Genomic DNA, 25,702 nt, shown 5'->3' with positions numbered 1-25,702 from the left:
AGGTTGGCAAAGTTTTTGACTATTGATTTATGTATAATAATTGATTGAGACAAAATTGTTTCTGAAACACTGAAATTCTTGTCATATCTGCACCTCGTGAAAATTGCTTCTATCAAAGTTAAAATGGTAATTTCGGATTGGATATGAATAAGACAATAACACTTGAAGACATAATTGCTATTTCGATTCCATTTCTTTTTTCTTTCTTTTTTCTTTGGATTTGAGAGTTCTTCATAAAGTGGGCTAAATCGTTATTTTTGACGTGATTTCCAACACCTTGGTCTCGCGTCAGGGAGATCATTTAGGATAAGAATAAGAGAACGTGATGACGTTTCGTGTTCTTTTAATTGTTTCTTGGAAATGAATGAATGAAATAAGAAACGTGAAGTAGAATGATACTTCATTAAATGAACAATTGGCATATTCTAATCATTTGACACGAATTTGTTTTTGGTCAAGTATGGACTGCCAATTTTATAAGGGTTTAATTCCGGCTAGAGCCTTTCTATCAAACTGAATGTTAGCAAAATTGTTGACAATTCAGTTACTTTCTTTAATAAATTGTGACAGATGATTTTAATACGCACCATTTTAAGCCATTTTCTCACGCCTTGGTTTTGCATCAGGGGCATCATTTGACATAAGAATGACAACACTTGATGACTTTCGTGTACTTTTAATTGTTTCTTGGAAACGAATGATAAAAACAGGAAAATTAAGGCAGTATGATACGTAATTTAATGAAAAGTTGACATATTCTATGCATTTGACACGTTCTTTTTGCAAAAGTAGGCGGCATATTTTTAGGGGAATAATTCCGACAATAGACATTCTTTTAAAAAACAAACTTGGCAAATGTGTTTACAATTGTCTTATGTACAATATTTGATTGCGACAGAGTGATTTTAAAACAATGAATATATATGTAATATCCACACGTCTTGAAAATTGCTACAATTGATATAAACCTGGTAATGCTAATTGGATTTGAGTAAGAAAACACCATTTGAAGCCAAAGCTGCTGTATCCTTTCAATAAACTTGATAGATAAAATAATGGGCTAAATCGTTATTTTTAAGGTAATTGCCCACACTTTGTTTTAGTTTTAAATATGACAATCCTTCCAAACATTCCCTAAATTCCAAATTTTGTCTACAATATTATTGTTTTTGAAAGACACATATTTTAAGGCTACATCAGAATTTCAAATAGTTTTTTCAATTTGTTATTTTTTGATTATCTATATTTATATCAATAAAAATATGATTTTCCTACTTACTATGAATTTTGACCGAACGGTCTGTTTCTAAAACATTCATGTTTCTTGACATTAAAATATATACTGCTATCTTTGCAAGTTCTATTTTATTTTCCATACGCACATTTAAAGTCATTATGTTGTGCTAATAAAAACAGTTGTTTTTAATATTTATATTAACTGGAAACAAAATATTATTCATGAACTTTATATTCTTTGATTTTTCCTTTACTCATGGATTTTCAGCTAAATGTGTTGAATGAGTTAAGTGCCTGTCATTAAATATTAAGATAATTAAGAAGGGCACATGACATCATGTATGATTCATTTTTAATCTATTTAGTAATCAAACAATTAAGCCTTTATAACGTTTGAAAAACTATATTTACTGGACTGGATCCTTTATTCACATGCTATTAAAGACGTCTTGTTTTGTAATCAGCTGAATATGATATTATACAATTCAATAACATTAAGGGGCCTCCGTGACCGAGTAGTTTTGGACTCTGACTTCAAATCACTTGCCCCTCATCCATGTGGGTTCGAGCCTCACTCAGGGCGTTGAATATTTCATGTAAGGAAGTTACCCAGCTAGCTAACAGAAGGTCGGTAGTTCTACCCAGGTGCCCGCGGATGATGATATAATGCACGGAGGGGCACCTGGTGTCTTCCTTCTCCATCAAAGCTGGACCTATAATAGTGTCGGTGCGATGTTAAACCTAACAAAAACAATAAATGAACAAATAACCGCCATTCACTTCAAAATACAATATAGAAATATACCTTTTCTTTCGGCTGTTTATATCCTTACTTCACATCTTATGTGTTGTTATTGGCTGTACTTCAATGATCATGCAGATAAAGGGAATAGAAATAAAATAAGAATTTACTTCCAGTTGCAATAATCGAAGATATATCAGCCCCTCTATTTTGCTATATCTATGCCTTTCCCCATCGGGAAAATCCTTAGTTTACGTTTTATTAAATAGAACTTTTGTATTTCCATGATTAAACTATTAAAGTGAAAATATATCTGGCATTCACATCAAAATTCTGAATAGAAACTGATTCATCCACACTTATCTTTTAATTTTGCATCATTGTCTTTCTCCTTCGGGTAAACATTGGCGCTTCTTGTTTTCTCAATTTACATTTTCTTGAAAATGGCAAGTGTGGTAATTGGCTTCTAAAATTGTATTATTTACGTGAATGGAAGTAAGATCAGCATTCCCTTCAAGTTGCAAGATTTAGAATTAATCAGTTCACAAGTCCGCTACATATATGTCTTTCTCCTTCGTGTAAATAGATGATACAGGGTTAATCCATATTTGTTGCATTTTATGGAGGCTGTTTTATGGGCCGTGTCAGCATGTTTATACAATTATAAGAAAAAAATACAAATTTAAAATACACTTAACAATACTATAACAATACTAGTATACTTTCATTTATTGTTCATGCAAATAAAGTGCATGAAAGGTACCATTCACTAAAACATTAAGTTTTGAACGTTGTATTTACTGATCTATCTGAAAAAAATCTCTGTAAAAAGATCCTTTAGAAGCAGAGAATGCAACCAAGCAGAATAATAGCAGACTCTGTTTGATTAAGTCTGTTCATGAGAAGTAATGAAATTTGCAACATCTCTCACGCCCCTAGCATCGGCTTACGTGAAACTCTATTATACAAATATTGTAGTATATGTAAATGGTCTGCTCAACCCGGGGCTAGAGGACGTGGACGGTAGCATGCATTTCCACTACCGTCCATGAACATAATCAAACCGAGCCTGCAACATTTTCGTTTTGTCGTGGAGTTTCCACTTTTTCTATTTTATAACTTTGAAATTCCATATGCTTCTTTTTTTTTTGGTTGTTTCTTTGAAGAAAGAACGGTGTTACCTTGTACGTTTTTTTCAAACGTAAGATAAATCATCTAGAACATTGTACTGTTCTTTGATGTATAGTGTTATTACCTTCTATTATTTACGTAATAAAACAATGAACGGAGGGGCACCTTTGGTCTTCCTCCTCCAACAATGCTGGAAAGTCGCCATATCACCTATCATTGTTTAGGTGCTACGTTAAACTCAACACTGGTATTACTTTGTGGCATCTAATTTCATTTCACATGACTGAAAACTTTCCACACTCTTATATTTTTTACTAAGACCTCGGGTAAAAGTCTTTTTAGATATTGCTTTTAAGACATGGAATTGAAAGTGTTGTTACCTGCCTACTGTCAAATTAAATCCATAGATAAATGCATTATATAAAAAGTATTTTACCAACATTGTGTATGTATATATTGTTATTATCTTGAAGTACTAAATATGTTTAATTCTACAGAATTTTTAAACTTGCACTAGGCAACTTACAATTTCCATTTCACTTTCAGTAGAACACGTTTTATGTTTTTCCTTTTAAATATCTTTGTGTCTTAGTATGCTTTGTCAAGAAATTCAACGTTCCGACTTTCGTCTAAATTCCAAGCGAATACATTAGAACAAAATATATTCTCCTGAACAATTTTCTCTTCACTTGAGAACGTGTGGTTCGTCTCCTGTCAATCCAGAAAGTATCTTCAAACAGCAACAAGCCCCTATTGATTAGAGCTTTCACGCTAAAGTCCAATGAAACAATACTGCTTTAATTTTACTTCCAGATGTTTCATTTTTTTCAGAAAAAAAGATTGCTGTTCAATCAATCAGGAAAAGGCAATATGCAAGGAATATTATATTCTTTGGTATATTTTAGCTACCTGTTGGCTGAGTGTATATTTGAGAAATTTATATTTAATGTCTTACTTTTTAGTCTTAACTGACAACAAATTTTGGAATACAAAATTTTCTTTGTTCTTCTGACAAGTATATTTTATTTCATTAAAGTTACGATATGCGCCATTTATCGTCTATATAAATTATTGAAGACAATCAGTATATATACTTATTAGAATTATAATGCGTTGTCAAGGCGCTGAAAAGAGAAATAAGTAATTTGTGTTTATCATTCTTTAATTTGCTTAAAATATTGGTCTTAAAAAAGACGGTATCGTTTTCTAATGCAAATCTTTTACCGAGCAGCTACTTCTTCACATTTAAATCAAACAAATATTCTATATTTTATTTTTATTGTTTAAGCCGAGCTGCAGGTACAAACAAAAAAGTGCAACATGTTTAAACCTCTAAAATCCTAACCGTAAATGTTTTCGAAATTGCTTTTTAAAAATGTTACTTCTTGCGCATTTTTAAGAATATAGTTTTATTTGAACCAGATCTGTTAACCATAATCTAAAATTTGGAATGTTTATCAAATGATGAAATATGTCTTTATTTCTTTGGAACCAAACAGGTTATTTCTGTACATTTTTGCAAGCTATTTCATTTAAATGCAATACCTGATCCTATACACTATATTAAGAAGTGCTTTTAAGGACATACTTAATTAACAAAAATAAATAAAAAAATAAAATCTTGAAAGTAGATCCCTCGGAAGCACCGAAAACAATGCAAACAGTGAAAATTGCAGACTCGGTTTGATTGAGTCTGTTCATGAGCAGTAATGGAAAATGCAACACTGCCCACGCCCCCTAGCACCGGCTTAAGCAGTATTCAATCTTCAAATCTAAATGAGTTGAAATCAATGATCCCGAAGGACCTGAAAATATAACAACACTGAGATGAGTTCTGCTCAACCCGGGGCTAGACGGTAGAATGCATTTCCACTACCGTCCATGGACAGGCTCAATCAAACCGAGGCCTGCAACATTTTCGTTTCTGTTGTGTTAAGCGACCGGTGGAGTTTCCACTTTTTCTATTTGATTGAGTCGGTTCATGAGCAGCAATGGGAAATGCAACACTGCCCACGCCCTCTAGCACCGGCTTAAGCAGTATTCAATCTTCAAATCTAAATGAGTTGAAATCAATGATCCCGAAGGACCAGAAAATATAACAACACTAAGAGGAAGTCGGGGCGACTTTTTACGGCAGCCACACAGCACTTAACACTTAGCACTTAAGTATAATATTCTGAAATCATTGGAATCTAAAATGTATATGGCATTTCCTTTTTATTCAAATGCAAATGGCGAATCAATAAACCGATTCTGTCATTCATATTGAACATTACCCTAATATTCTTTTATCCGCATTTCATATATAATTGAAGGTGTCTGTGATTGGCTGTACTTCCATAATTATACAATGAATCTCAATGGAAATATAACGAACATTCACTCAAAATATACAAAATAAAAGTGCATAGTTCAATCTCCAGTCAGTTTCATCAATGTCTTTCATCTTCTAGTAAATAGTTGATCTTCAGTTAGCGTTTTCTTTAAGATTGCATGTATTGTAATTGGCTGTACTTCCATAATCATACAATTAAATAAAATGTAAATAAAGTCAGCATTCACTTCAAGTTACGAAATAAAAATGTATCAGCCACACTATTTTTCTCCATCTATGCTTTTCTTCCTCGGGGAAATCCTTATTTAATATTTTGTTGAGGATAATTTGTGTACTTCTCAGTGTTGTTATATGTTTTGGTCCTTCAGGATCATTGATTTTAATTCAATTAGATTTGAAGATAAAATACTGCTTAAGCCGGTGCTAGGGGGCGTGGATAGTGTTGCATTTTCCATCCATTTCTGCTCATGAACAGACTTAATCAAACCGAGTCTGCAAATTTCACTGTTTGCCTTGTTCTCGATGCTTCCGAGGGTTCTATATTCCAGATTTTATTTTATTCCATAATCATACATAAAAACTAATGGAAATAAACACAGCATTTACTCCACAGTGCAGAATTGATATTGTACCATTCAAAGTATGTTGTCGCCGGTTGTTTCTACATTTTGATAGTGTGCGTTGACTCAGTTAGCGTTGCAGAAAGACTGCATTTCAGGAGTCTGATCTTCCATGTTGAATATTCATCCTTGCTATTTTCAGCTATCCCCAACAACTATCCCTTTCTCTACTCCTAACTCTTTTTGAATTTTGCATATAATTAAAATATACTTGTTGTTGGGCTTCTGAAGCAACCCATCTGCTAAATCTTACCACTACAGTTTATTTTGGGCGTTCTTTAGATTGCGCGGCTCTCTTCATAAGTATTTGCTGAGCTTTGTGCTTCGTTATTGTCTTACCTTACCTTATGTTTTATTTCCATGTCTGTCCGTCTTCTTCGGGTAAGTAACTGACGCTGATTGAATAGTAAAACGATTATGTATCTTCAAATCACTTACCCCTCACAGAGGTGGGTTCGAGACTCGCTTCGGCTTTGAATTCTTCTTACGAGGAAGCCATCTAGATTTCTTACGGTTGGTGGTTCTATCCCATTTTCAGACAAACTTCATATATCTTTAGCATATCTTTTAGTCTGGCTACCGACTAGATAATCTTTTTTTTTTTTTCAGAAAAAATAATTCTGACTTCATCAGTCCTGGCTCTGATTATCTAGTCTAGTAAACTCTGGTCAGAGCTTGTGAACGATATCTCATGATAAACCGTTAGCTGACCGATCACAAGTATGGCACACTGTAATAAATTTCTCCTGTGGATAGAGATCTTAATCAGCAGTTAGTTTACATGTGGTCATCAGGTCTTCATGAGCTGAGATTCAGTTTTGTGTTACAGTTTAATCTGGTTAGTTTTAATCATACACCAAAAAAAAATCCGAAAGGTCTGAATTGCCCTTAGTCTTCTATTATAATCATGCAAAAACTATAATACCTAAATGAAAACATTAAATAGTCTTCTTATTGGTTAGATTAATAAACGTATAAACTATTTAGTAGTGCATTATGTTACTTTGATACCAGTAATTAAGTCTTATCAAATAACACAGTGCATATTAAAGTAAGAAATCAACTACTGTTCCATAAACAACAGTTGTACCCACATGTAATAACATATTATGTAAATATATTCAAAAGTGTATCCTCAGCAGCATGTATTGCATTGCCAAAAGTGCAAATGATATTTGCTTTAACATAAACAGATATTGAATGATGTTGAACAAATATTCAGTTAAAGTTGAAATGAATATTCTAACAATGGATTCAGCATTAGATGTTTTACAATAAAAAGTGTTAAAACAAAGAGAAATATCAAACAGGGAATGCCACGCACCAAAAGCGCAGCCTCCTCAAAACGAACCCCCCAGCACGCAAACGCGTGCACCACACACACACACACACACACACACACACTCAAAGTTTACACATCAGGACAAAACGAACAACACACACACACACACTCAAAGCCAACACATAAGGACAAGACGAATATAAATTTCCTAGAATTTAAGATGTACTTAAGGCATATTTAGATGGACATGATGTTCTTTTTTCTTTTTTTCTTGATTTTTTTTTGAAAGATAAGTTTAAAAAGAGAAACTCATTTTCTGAAGTTCATAATAAGACCAAACAACAATTTTCAAGAAAGATAATTTTTCACCAAAATCTAGAAATCGGTGCCCTTACCTAGCAAAACTTGGATTCAAAGTCTTGCATATTTGTTACTACTGTGATAACTTTGATTAAAATGAAGAATAATTTTCTTTGTATGGGAATGAAAGGAGTACATGTATGTGAGTTACTTTTGCAAAAAAGGCACCAATTAACAGGTCTGCAATGGTAATTTTAAATTCTGCACATAGGACAAATTATAAAGGTTTAAAGCCTTGAAAAAAATCTGTTTACATAAAAGTTATCATAGTTCGCGTTTCTTTTCAGTGATGCAGTGTTAATTATTTACATTTTATTTTAAATGCTCTTGCTAGTAGCTGCTGCCCCCGTGTGCACATGGGTTCAAAACATAACTCGGGATTAAAATGAAATAATTGTTATACAGAAAGAGTTAAATGAAGTAACTTCTTCAAAGAAAATAAGTATACCACAAAATAGAAAAACATATGTGCAATATACTATACACAATTTTATGAAGCGGGGTATTCTGATCCATTGTATATTACAATCCGCATTTCCTTATTTTAGCAATTAAGACATGAAGTATTTTACATGTAAAGACTTAATCATCTGTACAACATCTCGTCTGCTTGGCGCAAAAGGTCACCTAACTGACATTTTTATCGAAATTGACTTTTTAGCAATTTTGACTAATAAATATCCCATTTCATTATTCTAAATACGTTTTGTCGTAAATTTCACGTCTCAAAATTTTTGTGGAACGTGGAGTTATGAGAAACAGAAAGAATTCATTGCACACACTCTCAATAAAATCCATAGAAAAAATATATTAATAAAAGTAATATATAGTAAGTGAAAACATTCAAGGGGGTATATTTTCAGTATAAAAGAAAATATAAGAGCAAGATTGCAAACAATTTTACTTAGATACACCTGATATTACATGAGTCTTAATATCCTCAGCATTAGGAAAATATGTACCGGTGGAATTACCAGGGCAGATTCATGTGGCAAGCATGCAAAATGGCCAAATAAAATGCCCCGAGTAATTTTAACTGATATTCAAGGGTATAAACAGTTTTCCTAGGGTTTAATCACATTACTGGTGAAAAACATCAACAAAAGAATATCTTGAGACTAATTTAAACCTCACAAAAATGTATGTTTATGCTAAAGAATGCCAGGATAAGAACCTTGTTCCCAAGTCTCTCTGCACATATAGGTATATCTTTAATACAAAATTCAATATATCATTTTAAAAAAAAACCCTTAAAGACCAGTGTGACATTTGTTTTTCACAGAAAAGTGGTAGGGATAAAGAGCAGTATGAACGTCATTTAAAAAGATAGAGTTGTAGCCAGAGAACATAAAAATTGTGACAAAAGTACTGTCGGAATCTTATACTGACCATATTACAGCTTGCTTTGACCTACAACAGGTAGTTCCCCCTCCAAAATCATTTCAGTCAAGAAAATTAAAAAATTACAATTTGACTGTTTACAGTTTAGGTGATACGCACTGGCCAGATCCGAAACAGATTTTATTTGCTATGTTGTGGTACAGTCTGAAACATTAGATTTCTAAAGCTTACACACAAAATTTTAGAACGTGGCTACGTCCAAAATTGAATGACTCAGTTCATTCAACAAAGCTATTTCTCTATACACTACTTCTCAATTTGCAACCACTGTTCAAAAGGCTCGTAGAAGGAAAACATACTATATGTTACTGCAATGACATTAAATGATTTCCTAGACTTTAAACACATTGCTTCCAAAATTAAAAATCTTGATATAGACACAAATGAGGAAAAAATAAAATGGATGCATATACATTGATAGAACTAGATTTTGGAAAGCCAGACAGTGTTGTGTAATAAAATATGACTTTGATGGCGATAAACATGTGGTCAAGTTGTATCCAAATACAAAAGCTGAACAGCCCGCCTGCTTAGCTCAGTAGGGATAGCGTTGGTCTACGGATCGCGGGGTCGCGAGTTCGATCCTTGCGGGGGCGTATGTTCTCCGTGTCGATTTGATAAAAGACATTGTGTCTGGAAACATTCGTCCTCCACCTCTGATTTTTCATGTGGGGGAGTTGGCAGTTACTTGCGGAGAACAGGTTTGTACTGGTACAGAATCTAGGAACACTGGTTAGGTTAACTGCCCGCCATTACATAACTGAAATACTGTTGAAAACGGCGTTAAACCACAAACAAACAAAAGCAAAACTGCCTAAACCGAAGTACTTGTGTAATGAAGAATTTCGCCCAAAGTTATTACCCGACAAGTATAAAGATTTGTTGGGGCTCTGTAAGAGAAATATTATTCACCGCCCAACCAGAGCTTCTGCAAAATGTTACCCCATGAATAAACTATACTGTACTACATTTTCGAGAATAGCATTTGGTTGTTCTATGACCATGTTGATTTGCGCTTATGTGAGTGCAGGCGGTCTTGTATGATCAGATTTACTTGGTGATGGGTAAATAAAAAGGAATATGTGAATTTGCTGACTTGCTTCACTTAATTCTGCTTCATATGACATAGAATTCAACAATGGAATAAGTTGTTAAAGTTGGTAATGAATTAATCACCGTAATTAGTTAAGAGAATGAAAACAATCATGTGTAAAAAGGACAGTCTGTATTATTGTGTGACAGTCTTACTTTTTTTCTTGTGTTTTAATATTTATTAATTCTGAAACAGCTAACAAATTGATATAAAATTTGTTATTAAAAATTGTTTATTCACATGTATAAAATATCATTTTCACTACATTTTCATTGCTGTTGTATTGTAAATAAAACTTAAATTAAATTATTGCAATAGTATTGCTATTCTATTACACATTCAAGCAAACATTGCAAAAGAAACAAGTTTTGAACTTCAAAAATTGTCAAAATTAAATTATAACAATGCCATCAGGAAAAGATTAAAAATTGTATTTCCAGAACTTAATACAGAATATTGCTCCCAAATCAAAAATGTTGAATGCATAAACTTGGTTAAGTGCACTTAACTGAGTTTTTGCGTTAAAAAATTTCAGCACATAACGAGTGTAACTGCATTGTACTTTAATTTATTATTCATGCTCTATGTTATGACAATTACCAAAAAATATTAAAAGTATGGGCATATTATATCCTTTTAGAATTAAGTAGGTAGATATTTAAAAGATTATCGACAAAAGAAAAAATCAGTCTTTTGCTTCTCCTGAACGTTTTTTTTAAAATGTCAGTTAGACTACTTTTTGCGCCAAGCAGACGATCTATTTCTGAAATAAATCATTCAAATTAAAAAACAGAAAGTATGATATATACAAAGTATAAACAAGGTTGTTCACAGCAGGGGCTGTTTATAAACATGTGTGAATGACAATAAATATCCTAGATCCCCCACGCCATGTAACATGGTCGTTATCAGATGTAATAGCTTGACCTGAGACAAAGGTCGATCGCCAGGATTTAGGAGATGCTCAATCCAATTTTGCACAGACGGTATGTTTTGAGAAGACAAGAGACATAATTATGCAAAATTTGAGTAGCCTCAGGAGTTATCTCCTTTGAACAAAATATAGGTCTGAACACAGTCTACATATATTTGTAAAATTGAGGGTTTTTCATAAAGAGACTAAATGTTCCCTACACAATGGTTTTGCATTAGAGATATCATTTAAAATAAGAAAGGAAGAACTTAATGTATCTTTGTGTAGTTTTGATTGTTTCTTGGACACAAATGATAGAAATAAGAAGTGTAAGGCAATATGATACTTAATTTAATGAAAAGCTGAAGTATTAAATGCATTTGACATGGTATCTTTTTGGCATGTATAGAAAAATAGAGAAAAGTGGAAACTTCACAGGTCGCTCAACACGACAAAAACGAAAATGTTGCAGGCTCGGTTTGTTTGAGCCTGTTCATGGACGGTAGTGGAAATGCATGCTACAGTCCACGCCCTCTAGCCTCAGGTTGAGCAGAACTCAACATTTACACATGCTAAAAGTACAAAAAGCAATTTAGAGACATCCGCAGATGTGTTCAAACGGCGGTGAACATGGAATCCTTCAATGATACACGTGTTGAGGCGTGTAATTCCATGAAGAGCGGCGTTTGGTCCCCAGAGAAAATAATGGGTTTGCCCCAAACGAGAAAACAATGGGCAGAACTAAACAAACTGGAATTTAGGAAGGGGATCTGAGGTTATGGAGCCTGCGTATCACAAGAACTGTCAAAAGACAAAATTAAAAAGAAAGCCTTCTTTAAAGGGGCATAATTAATAAAAGAGCCATCAAATCAAACAGAAAGCTGGCAAAATGGTCGGCAGTTGACTTATGTATAATAACTAATTGCAACAGAATGATTTTAAGAACTTTGAAATTTCTGGTAATATCCACACGTAGTGAGAATTGCTTCAATCGATCTATAACAAGTAATATCTGCTCATAATTATGTAATATTCACCCTTTAACAACAAAATTGCAGATGTGGACAGCCTATCCTATAAGGGCATAATTCCAACAAGAGCCATTCAACCAAACAGAAGGTTGGCAATATAAATGAAGATTGACTTATGTAAAATAATATATTGCGACTGAATGATTTTAGCAAATTAACAAATATCACGTAATATCCGCACGTCGTGAGAATTGCTTCATCCGATGTATAACAGGTAATATCTGCTCAGAACTTGTATATGCATTTATAGGAGGAATTTTATATATCATTTGCAGAGTTTTGTTAGAATTGAGGGTATTCATATAAAGGAATAAATCAGATTTTTTCGATGGTTCTCCATACCTTGGTTTTGCTTCTGGGATATCATTTTAGATAAGAACGACAGAACTTCATGAGACATAATTTAATAAATAGTTGAAATATTCTATGCATTTGACACGGTACCATTTTTGCATGTGTAAAAAGCCTAATTTATAGGGGCATAATTCCAACAAGAGCCGTTCAAGCAAAAAGAAGGTTGGCAAAATTAACGCTAATTGATGTGACAGAATGATATTGACAACATTCAAATTTCTGGTAATATACGCACGTCGTGAGAATTGCTTCATTCGATGTATAACAGGTAATATCTACTCAGAGTTGTGTAATATATACCTTCTTTTGACAAAAGTCTGATATCATTTTCATAGTTTTGGTAAAATCAAGGGTATTTCATAATGTGGAATAAATCTGATTTTTAAGGTGGTTCCCTATACATTGGTTTTGCATCAGGGATATCATTTTAGATAAGAACAGCAGAAATGTTTTTTCGCGTACTTTTGATTATTTCTTGGAAACAAATGATAGCAAGAAAAGTAAGGCAGTATGATTTTTAATTTCATGAATAGTTGAAATATTCTATGCACCTGCCACGGTGTCTCTTTGGCATGTGTAGAAAGCCTATTATATAGGGGAATAATTCGAAGAAGAACCATTCAAACAAACAGAAAGTTAGCAATATGATTGACATCAGACAAATGTACAAAAGTGTATTGCGACAGAATGATATTAACAACTTTTAAATCTATGGTAATACCCGCACATCGTGAGAATTGCTTCATTCGATGTATATCTGGTAATATTTGCTCAGAATTGTGTAATATATGCCATTTTTAGGAGAAATTATCAATATACATATGTACAATAATTGATTGCGTCAGAAAGATTTGAACAACTTAGAAACTTCTGATAATATCCGCACGCTGTGAGAATTGCTTCATTCAAAATATAACAGGTAATTTCTGCTCAGAATTATGTAATATACACCTTTTTCGGAAAACTTCTATATCATTTGCATAATATTGGTAAAATTCAGGGTTTTCCATCAAGTAGACTAAATCCTATTGTTAAGGTACTTCCTCCACACCTTGGTTTTGCATCTGGGAAATCATTTTAAATAAGAATGGCAGAACGTAATGTTTTATCGTATACTTTTGATTATTTCTTGAGAATAAATGATAAAAATAGGAAAGGTAAGACAGTATGATACTTAATTTAATGAATAGATGAAATATTTTTTTGCATTTGACACAGTATCTTTATGGCATGTGTAGAAATCCTGTTTTATGGGATCATAATTGCGACAAGAGCTATTCGAACTAACAAAATGTTAGCCCGATTATTGACAGTTGACTGATGTACAATAGTTGATTGCGTCAGAACGATTGTAACAACATTCAAATTTCTAGAAATATCAGCACGTCTTGAGAATTGCTTCATTCGACATATAAGAGGTTATTTCTCCTCAGAATGGTGTAATATACACCTACTTGAAGAAACTTCTGATAAATTTGCATAGTCTTGGTAAAAGTGAGAGTATTTCATGAAGTGTCCTCCATACCTTGGATTTGCATCAGAATTGTGAAATATATGCCTTTTATTAGAATTGTTGTATATCATTTGCATCAGGGACATCATTTTAGATAAGAATGACAGAACTTTATATTTTGTTCGTGCACTTTTGATTATTTTTTGGAAACAAATGATAGAAATAAGAAAGGTAAGCCAGTATGATACATAATTGACATGCATTTGACACAGTATTTCTTTGGCATTTGTAAAAAGCTTATTTTAATTGGGCAGAATTCCTATTAGAGCCATTCAAAAAAATAAAATGTTAGAAAAATAATGGTCAATTGACATATGTAAAATAAATGATTCTGACTGAAAGATTTGAACAACTTTTAAATATCTGATAATATCAGCACGTCGTGAGAATTGCTTCATTTGATGTATAACATGTAATATTTGCTCAGAATTGTGTAATATTTACATTCTTAGGGCAAACTGCTCATTTCATTTGCATAGTTTTGGTAAAATTGAGGGTACTTCATCAAGTGGAATAAATCTGATTTTTAAGGAGTTTCTCCATACCTTGGTTTTGCATTAGGGATATCATGTTAGATAAGAAAGGCAGAACTTCGAGTTTTTGCATAAACTTTTGATTATTTCTTGGAAACAAAGGATAGAAATAAGACAAGTAAGGAAGTATGATATTTAATTTAATGAATAGTTGAAATATTCTATGCATTTGACACTGTGTCTCTTTGGCATGTGTAGAAAGCCTATTCAATAGGGGCATAATTCCGACAAGAGCCAGAAGGTTAGAAAAAAATTATTGACAATTGGCTTATGTACAACAGTTGATTGTGACAGAATGATTTTAACAACCTTGAAATGTCTGGTAATATTCGAACGTCGTGAGAATTGTTTCATTCGATGTATAGCAGGTATTATCTACTCAAAATTGTGTGACCCGCCCGCTTGGCTCAGTAGGTAGAACGTTGGTATACGAATCGCGGGGTTGTAAGTTCGATCCTCGGGAGGGGTGTAAATTTTCCTTGACTATTTGATGAACAACATTTTGTCTGAAATCATTTGTCCTCCACCTCTGATTCATGTGGGAAATCTGGCAGTTACTTGAGGAAAACATGTTTGTACTGGTACAGAATCCAGGAGCACTGGTTAGGTTAACTGCCCGCCGTTCCATGACTGAAATTCTATTGAAAAAAGGCATTAATCCTAAAAGAAAAAATAAATCAGAATTATGTAATATACACCTTCTTAGGACAAACATCTTATATCATTTGCATTGTAACGGTAAAATTGAGGTTATTCCATCAAGTAGAATAAATCTGATTTTTATGGTGGTTCTAAATACCTTGGTCTTGCATCAGGGATATCATTTTAGATAAGAACGGCAGACTGTCATGTTTTTAGTGTACTTTTGATGATTTCATGGAAACAAATGATAAAAAAGTAAAGTGAGGCAGTATGATACTTAATTTAATGAATAGTTGAAATATCCTATGCATTTGATAGAAAACTGTTTTGGCTATGTTTATATCCAAATTTATCAGGGCATAATTTCGGCCAGGGTCATTAAAACTAACAGAAGGTTGGCAAAGTTATTGACCATTGGCTTATGGACAATAATTGATAGCGACAGAATGATTTTAACAACTTTGAAATTTCTGGTAATATCCGCACATTGTGAGAGTTGCTTCAGTCGATGTATAACAGGTAATATCTGCTCAGAATTGTGTAATATACACCCTTTTAGGAAAAACTTCTGTATGGTTTGCATATTTTAAGGTAAAATTGAGGGTTTTTCATCAAGAAGACTAAATCTGACCATAAGGTGGTTCCCCACATCATGGTTTTCCATCAGGGATATCATCTTTAATTAAGTATGATACTGAATTGAATGACAAGCTGATATATTCGATGCATTTGATACGGTGCCTTTTGGCAGGTGTAGAAAGCCTATCCTATAAAGGCAGAAGGTTGGCAAGATTAATGACTATTGACTTGTGTACAATAATTGAATGCAAAAGAATGATTTTAACAACTTGGAAATATCTTGGAAGATCAGCACGTCGTGAGAATTGCATCAATCAAAGTATAACAGGTAATATCTGTTCTGAATTGTGAAATATAAATCATTATGTCTTTTCGTGTACTTTTGATTATTTCTTGGAAACAAATGTTAAAAATATGAAAAGTAAGGCAGTATGATACTTTATTTAATGACAATCAGATGTATTCGATGCATTTGACAGGGTGTGTTTTGGCAGGTGTAGAATGCCTACTTTATAGAGGCAGAATTCCAACTAGAGCCATTCAAATAAATAGGTTAGCAAAGGGGTAAGTAGGATTTTGGCCAATGTTGGCCCCACCAAAATGATGATAAAATATGTGCCGTTTTTTACCAAAATGCATGTATTTTCCAAAAATAAACATTTAAATCTGTAAGGACAATTGTTTATGGAAAATCCAATGTCCACCTTATGTGCTGTAGTGAAAGAAAGCATTAGCGTATCTAGGGGATATACTTAAATAAATTGGTAAAAACAAAATAATAAATGATTACTGTTACAAATGTTTGATTAAATATCAATGTAAATACATCAGACTATTCAAACATACATAAGCCGGTAACAGAATTGTCATAGAAACGGTCTTAACTAAGGGAAATAACTCTCTGAAACTAAACAATTCTTAAAAAATCAATATTTTATTGTTTTAATTTTGTTAACGTTTCAAAGTATGATTTAAAATCATGTACAGAGGTAGAATTCTTGGCCTGGTATATTTATGAGTATAAAGCGTGTACTTTTACTGTTGGTTTCCATGGAACAGGGCTAAAATTTAGCATTTTTTGACATTTTGCATGTTATAGCTTCAATAGTTCGATGTTTGTAAATTTAATAGACTTATAACTATTACAATTGACATTTCATAATGCTCCTGTAAAGATAGCAGAAAAGAGCCTTTCAGTTGCCATGGCAACGGGGCTAAAATTTAGCATTTTTTAACTTTTTGCATGTTGTGACTTCAATATTTTGATGTTTGGATATTTAATGGACTTATCTCTGTTACAATTGACAATTCATAATGCTCATGTAAAGAAAGCAGAAAAGAGTCTTTCAGTTGCCATGGTAACAGGCCATTTGGTAATCTGTTTAATATTGTTTCCTTAGGATAAGTAAGTTTTCATTATTTTTTGTCACAACTTTATAAAGATAAATCTGTTAGCAGTAATGAAATGGATTTTATTAACTCACTTTGTTTTGCATGCGAAAAAAAGTATAAAAAAGATTTCATTGCCATGGCAACAAAAGTAAAAATTGTATGTTTCAAAGGTTAGAGTACTTTTACTGGAGAAAAATGAGTAGAGACTGCACAATTTCGAAGAGGACCAATTTAAGAGCTGCTCTTACAGCAATGGCAACAGAAACTAGATATGTGTTCATAGGACACAGGTGCCCCCACTCCTGCCACTGTAACATGGTTTAATGACTCAGGTTAAACAATTTTTAAGATGTTTGCAACTCAAACTTTTAAGAACCTTATGTGTATTTTTCACTTAGTTGGCCATGACTCTGGCCTAGTTGAGTAAAATCCTAAAGAGAGCACTTCATAGGCTATAAAACAATCCTCTAATGTTTTATGATTCTAGGTCAAGTACATTTTAACATGTTTCACAAACTTTTTTTTTGAGTAAGTCTGGACATGCCCACCAACATTCCTGTAAACTTTGATAACTCTAGGTCAAATACTTTTGGAGCTACGCGAGACACAACATTAAAATGACCGTTTTTTTACTAAGTCAGGGGCCATAACTCCTACACGAATGAATGAATCCGGACGCGAAACCCCAGGTGCACAACTACACATGCTGACCAACATTCCTGTAAAGTTTAGTGTCACTACGTAAAGTACTTTTGGAGCTAGGCGCAACACAACATTTCCGAAAGGACGGACGGACAAGAGCAAATCTATATGCCCCCACCACTCATAGGGGGCACAAAAAGGACAAAAGTATATGTCTCACACGATGGCCTGTCAGTGGTGACTAGGCACGTAACATGCATTTATTTTCAGTATGGTTTGAATTTGGACTTTGACCTATTTGCCAAACATTATAGTGGTCATCTACTGAACATAGGCATTCATGCTATAATGCTGGATGATCATAATAAGTGAAAGTGTTTTCAAGCTTATATAACCTGAATCACTCTTTATCTAATTGTCAGTGACTTTTAACTTTTATCTACTGACCCCGAATTATTCATCTGTTATGATTTAAACCCCGCTGACCATGGGCAAAATTATCATTCAGCTTTCAATAATAAAATATTTCAGTCTTAGGGTCACTGTGATATTGACATTTCACTTACCAGCCCATTAAAGAAAGAGATCATCTACTAAACTACAATGAATTTTGACAATCATAAGCTAAAGCATTCGGCTATTATTTATCAGTTACTGCTTTCAGCCTTCTCCATATTTTGTGTATAATCATAAATTCCATTTATTACCTTCCCTTTCCAGTTATTGAAGGCCAAATATGAGATATGACCAAATGCTAACTATTATTTTAGAAAATGAATGCAATGCATTTTCAGTTGTGTACACAACTGACATTAGAATTCATATAATTGTGATACTTGGCTATCTTATATGAAGTTAAAGAAAGGAAATATTGAGCTAGTTCCAATCATAATTATGCAGCTTACTAAAAGGCTCTAGACTGTATATATCAGCTTTTTTTTCTCATAACAAATCACCATTCAAAAATATATATATTTATCATATAGCTGTATCATACCTAATCAATATTATTGCCAGTAAGTATTTATTGATTTATATTTGAAAGGCCATACTATATTAATTGTCAGATTATCATCCACTCGCACTATATTCATGCCTCCACTTACTATTTTTAGTTTCCAAGATCATCTATGGAAAATTTCTATAAAGAATGTTATAAATTATTAACTTTCAGTTATTATTGCTGCTTATAATCAAATCCATTTGACAAAAATCACTATTACAATTATGTCATATTTTCTCTTTAAATCCTCATTAAAGCAAAAATAACATATCTGATCTGAAATAATAAAAAAACAATAAAAAACTTCATTCCCCTTCAATGTGAAGCAAATTTAATCTATCATTTTCATTTTTCAAAAAGCAAGATATTCACACAGAAACAAAATTTATTACCATTTAACCTGACATATATTATATAACTACAAGCATTTTATATAAAATAATGATGTAGGAATGTGATAAATTTAACAGTTTGATAAATAATTAGTATTCATAAGTTATTAATAACACTTAATTATCAAGAATTTAGAATTAGCATCCACACTGTAACTTAGACTGAAATGTAACACTGGTAGTCTCTTTAAACACTGTAACTATTACCCCCAAGTAAATGTTACAAACATGGATATTGCACTTTAACATAAACATTAGTCACTTCTCAGTAAATGTGTATTGTGCAATTATTTATTCAAAGTATGTAATTTCTGATGCTCCAGCATGCACCTCCAAAGCATTGTCATAGTTGATAGAAAATTGATTATGAATCTTGTGCAGAAACAAATATATACATGAACTATCTTCTCATCTTTATAAAAATAAAAATGCAAGGTACAATCTGTGCGTACATCAGAGCATAATTAGTGTTTTGAAGTTTTATTTATCAGGTCTTCTTTAGGTAATTCAATTCCTCAGTTTACAGGTTTTGTAATTTTGTGAAATGCAAGGAAAAGAGTTCTAAATTACCTTCTTATCATTCTGGTTGTTTGGGGGCATTCAATGCTTCAAGAAACACAGAAATACTCCATGAAATAAAAAAAAATGTCAAATAATATTTTATGACATAACCAATATGCATAATTGTGTGATTCATAAATTAATTTAATTACAGAAGTCATATTCATAATGTTTCTCATATTTTAAATTAGAAACATAGAAAATATTTCAACTTCAGGTCTCTAACAAAACATTGAATATCTTAGATGAAAATAATCTTAGAAGCTTTATGAATATGACCTCAGGTTTATAGATATAAAGCCACAAAATTGATTTAAAAGCAACTTTCTTGAATTAAAAGGTTATGTTCTGGCAGGTACATGTATATGACTGGCATTCCACAGCAGCTGATCTTTCATTGTGTCATGAGAACAAGTAAGTCACACACGACAACTATATTTTGGGTCTCAGTTGATCTGGTGTTACTCTTGCATAAATATGACAAACATTTTCTTTTACTCTAGAAAATATAGGTCACAGAAATTTCAAAAAGATCATGTGATACACTGCAATCCTGGATATACAGAATATAGAATAGTTATTTTAAAGTGTTTATGCTTTCAGTAGAAACAAAGTAGATAGATGGTAAGAACTGTGGAGATTAACTTGAGAGGCCTATAATTATCATAAGAAAAAGTGTTCTAAGCAAAATTTTATAATTATCAAAAAGCCATACCTTTTGACCACTGGCCAGTTGAAGGTAACTAAATAATTATCTAAATATTGAAATATATCTGAAATATAATACAAAACAAACACTGATTAGTGCAAGACATCACACTATGTCAATAATAATGATAATAAGAAACTACATTACTAGCCTTTGTAATTTCAGTCATATTCTGCTGACATTGAAGCATTCTTTTATATCTGAAGGATTAATTGTCTCATTTGTGAAGGACACCAAAAAAATATTCCATATTTTAATCAATGAACAATATCTCATTGCTTGTATTTGTCAAATTACTGCTTCATTAATTTCATATACAGTACATGTATTCAATGAGTACACACCATTCATCAGGTTGAATCAGAAAAGTAATGCAAAATGTAAACACTGTCACTGTGTCAGTAGATTTTTTGTCTTCCTACTGCAAAATATTATGAGTGTCACAGATAACATTAACAGTCTGTAGCGTTGTGCCACTTGTGTGTCAATAATTCTGCTCCATTTCCATTGAAATAGAATCGAATGATTACTTCCGTAGTTAATTTAACACAACAAAATGACATTTTATCTACTTACATTAAATATTCAACGTAGAAGGGTAAAATGTTGTAATAATTCCTAGATAAACAATCTACTTTCGTTTTCACATGCACATGTTGACAGCGGCGCCACCTATAATATTGCCTGGCAACGAGCACCTGGCTTCAAGGGAGGCCACTCTTATACGTGAGAAAGGCCAGACAAATAATATCATTTTTTCCAAAATTCATTTATTAGCAACCATTGCTTCAGTTTCTGGTTAGGAAAATATTAGATAGAATCAACAAATGAAATAGCTGTTATAATTTGTTAACAGAAGCAAGGGTTGCTAATAAGCGAATTTTTAGTCTGAAATGGCCGAATTCACCAATTTTAACGCGAAATGCCTGTACCGGTCGTACTTTAAACTCATTTTACATCAGTACTGAGAATGTGTTATTATTAAAAACGACACAGGTTTATTTTAGTGAAAACTGTCGATTTTTAACACTGTCATCGATCTTATTATTTTTCAAAAATTGGGGGCCGTCTGCCTATATAAATCCTACGTACGCCTTTATTGGGAATTGAGAATGATTTTGACAATTTTGAAATTTCTGGTAATATCCGCACGTCGTGAGAATTGCTTCATTCGATGTATAACAGGTCATATCTGCTCAAAATTGTATAATATAAACCTTCTTAGGTCAAACTTCTTATATCATTTGCATAGTTTTTGTAAAATAGAAGGTATTTCATAAAGTGGAATAAATCTGATTTTTGATGTGGTTCTCCATACCTCGGTTTTGCATCAGGGATATTATTTTAGATAACAACGGCAAAACTTCTTTGTGTACTTTTGACTATTTCTTGGAAACAAATGATACAAATATAAAAAGTAAGGCAGTATGATATTTAATATAATCAATAGTTGAAATATTCTACACATTTTACACAGTATGTTTTTGGCATGTGTAGAAAGCCTATTTTACAGGAGCATTATTCCGACAAGAGCCATTCAAACAAACAGAAGGTTGGCAAAATCATTGACAATTGACTGATGTATCAAAAGTCATTACGACAGAGTGATTTTAACAAGATTGAATTTACTTGTGAGGTTACATTCCACCAGTTTAATTCCTTATTTATTTCATATAAACAGTAAAATATTCAGACCTCATTTTCATTAATTTAGAGCATTTCAATGATATGAAAACCATATATTGTCATTCAGTATGACATTTTCTTATCAAAACTAGAAAAATATTGACATGTTATGTTGTATATAACCAAAGTTATATGTTTTGAGGAACATCACCCTCTAAAAATGGCCCCATGAAAATAGCCGTTTAGCAATTACGCGTAGGTAGACATTTTTAAGAATAAAACGTATTCCAGGAAATTCACAATGATGGTCTAGATCTTTTCTCAATAAATAAACCAAAACTATAACTTTTACCTCCTCATGTCACTTATTATACAAGATTTCATCCATAGAATGGAATTACATTTTGGGCTACTTCATATGTAACAATGAGTAGTCGCTTTCTGTTTGGTGTTATCCATCCTTGTGAAGACCGTACATCGTGGTTTAAATCCTAATTTATCAGGGTATAATTTAGGCCAGAGTCATTCAAACCAACAGAAGGTTGGCAAAATTATTGACAGTTAGCTTATGGACAATAATTGATAGCGACAGAATGATTTTAACAACTTTGAAAATTTTGGTAATATCCGCACATAGTGAATAGAGAAAAGTGGAAACTCCACAGGTCGCGCAACACGACAAAAACAAAAATGTTGCAGGCTCGGTTTGATTGAGCCTGTTCATGGACGGTAGTGGAAATACATGCTACCGTCCACGCCCTCTACCTCAGAATTGCTTCAGGAGATATATAACAGGTCATATCTGCATAGAATTGAGTAATAATACCTTTCTAGGGAAAAGGGAAAACTTCAATATCATTTGCATAATTTTGGTAAAATTGAGGGTTTTTCATCAAGTACACAAAATCTGACCACTAGGTACCTCCCAACACCTTGGTGTTGCATCTGCTTATAATCTTGTATAAGAATGGCAGAACGTAATGTCTTTCCGTGAGCTTTTGATTAGTACTTGGAAACAAATGATGAAACAAGAAAATAAGGCAGTATGATATTTGATTTAATGAGTAGTTGAAATAGTTTATGTATTTGACACCGTATATCTTTGGCATGTGTAGAAAGCTTATTTAATAGGGGCATAATTCCGATAAGATCCATTGAAATAAACAGAAGGTTGGCACAATTATCGACCAATGAATTATGTACCAAAATTGATAGCGACAGAAAGATTTTAACAAAATTGAAATTACTTGTGAAATCTACACGTCGTGAGAATTGCTTCAATAGATGTATAACAGGTAAAATATGCACAGAATTGTGTGATATTTACCTTCTTCTGTCAAAATTCTTGTATAATTTTCATAATTTTGATAAAATAGAAGGCATTTCATAAAGTGAAAAAATAATTTTAAGGTCAGTCTCCAAAACTCGGTTTTGCATCAGGGATATTATTTTTGATGAGAACGGCAGAACTTCATTGTCTTTTTTTCGTGTAATTTTGATTATTTCCTGGAAAAAATGATAACAATAGGAAAAGTAAGGCAGTATGATTTTTAATTTCATGAATAGTTGAAATATTCTATGCACCTGACACGGTGTCTTTTTTGACATGTGTAGAAAGTCTATTATATAGGGGAATAATTCAAAGAAGAACCATTCAAACAAACAGAGAACTAGCAATATGATTGACATCAGATTAATATACAAAAATGTATTGCGGCAGAATGATATTAACAACTTTTAAATCTATGGTAATATCCACATTTCGTGAGAATTGCTTCATTCGATGTATAACTTGTAATATCTGCTCAGAATTGTTTAATATATGCCATTGTAGGAGAAATTAACAATATACATATGTACAATAATTGATTGCGACAGAAAGATTTGAACAACTTTGAAATTTCTGATAATATCCGCACGCTGTGAGAATTGCTTCATTCGAAATAGAACAGGTAATATATGCTCAGAATTGTGCAATATATATCTTCTTAGGAAAAAACCGCTATATCATTTGCATATGTTTGGTAAACTTGAGGGTTTTTCATCAAGTTGACTAAATCTGACAATTAACGTGAATACCCGCAGCTTGGTTTTGCATCAGGGATATCATTTTAAATACGATTGGCAGAACGGAATGTCTCATCGTGTACTTTTGAATATTTCTTGGAAGCAAAGGATAGAAATAATAAAAGTTAGGCATTATGATACTTAATTTAGAATTTTTTTGAAACATTCTATGCATTTGACACCTAATCTTTTGTGACATGTGTTTAAAGCCTATTTTATCAGGGCATAATTTCGACAAGAGCCATTCAAACTTACAGAAAGGTGAGTAAAATTATTTACATTTGACTTATATACAGTAATTAATTGCGACAGAATGATTTTAACAACTTCAAAATTTCAGGTAATATTGGCACAGCGTGAGAATTGCTTCGTTTGGTGTATTACAGGTAGTATATGCTCAAAATTGTGTAATATTCCCATTTTTAGGAAAAGCTTCTATATCTTTGCATATTTTTGGTAAAATTGAGGAATTTTCATGAAGTTGATTAATTCTGTCCATTAAGGTGCTTCCCCATACCTTGGTTTTGCATCAGGGAAATCATTTTAATTAAAAATGGCAGAACGAAATGTCTTGTCGTGTACTTTTGATTATTTCTTAGAAACAAATGATAGAAATTAGAAAAGTAAGGCAGTATGATACCTAATTTAATGACAAGCTGATGTATTAGATGCATTTGATAGGTGTCTTTGGGCAGGTTTGGGAAGCCTATCCTATAAGGGCATAATTCTAACATCCATTCAACCAAACAGAAGGTTGGCACAATTAATGACATTTGAGGTATGTACAATAATTGATTCCGACAGAAATATTTTAACAACTTTGAAATTTCTCGTAATATCGGCACGTCGTGAAAATTACTTCATTCGATGTATAACGTGTAATATCTGCTCAGAATTATGTAATATATGCCTTTTCAGGAGAAATTTTGTATATCATTTGCAAAGTTTTGTTAGAATTGAGTGTATTTCATGAACTGAACAAAACTAATTTTTAAAGTTCACCATACCTTCGTTTTGAATCAAGGACATCATTTTAGATAAGAATGGAAGAACCTATTATACACCTTTTTAAGAAATACTTCCATATTATTTGCATAATTTTAGTAAAATTGAGAGTGTTCATCAAGTAGACCATTAAGATCTTACCCCTCACCTTTATTGTACATCATTGTTGATAAACATGACATAACTTAATTTATTTTTCGAGCACTTTTGGTCATTTCTTGGAAACAAATCATAGAAATCAGAGAAATAAGGCAGTATGATGCTTAATTTAATGAATATTTGAAATATTCTATGCATTTGACAAAGTATCTCTTTGGCATGTGTAGAAAGCCTACTTTATTGGGGCAGAATTCCGACAAGAGTCATTCAAACAAAGGAAGGTTAGCAAAATTATTGACAATTGAATGATGTATCAAAATTCATTGCGACAGAGCGATTTCAACAAGATTGAATTTACTTGTGGCGTTACATTCCACTAGTTCAATTCCTTATTTATTTCATATCAACAATAAAATATTCAGACCTCAGTTTCATTACTTT

Source organism: Mercenaria mercenaria, chromosome 6 (genome assembly GCF_021730395.1).
Source record: "Mercenaria mercenaria strain notata chromosome 6, MADL_Memer_1, whole genome shotgun sequence".
Lineage (NCBI taxonomy): Eukaryota > Metazoa > Mollusca > Bivalvia > Venerida > Veneridae > Mercenaria > Mercenaria mercenaria.
This window is presented reverse-complemented; position numbering follows the sequence as displayed.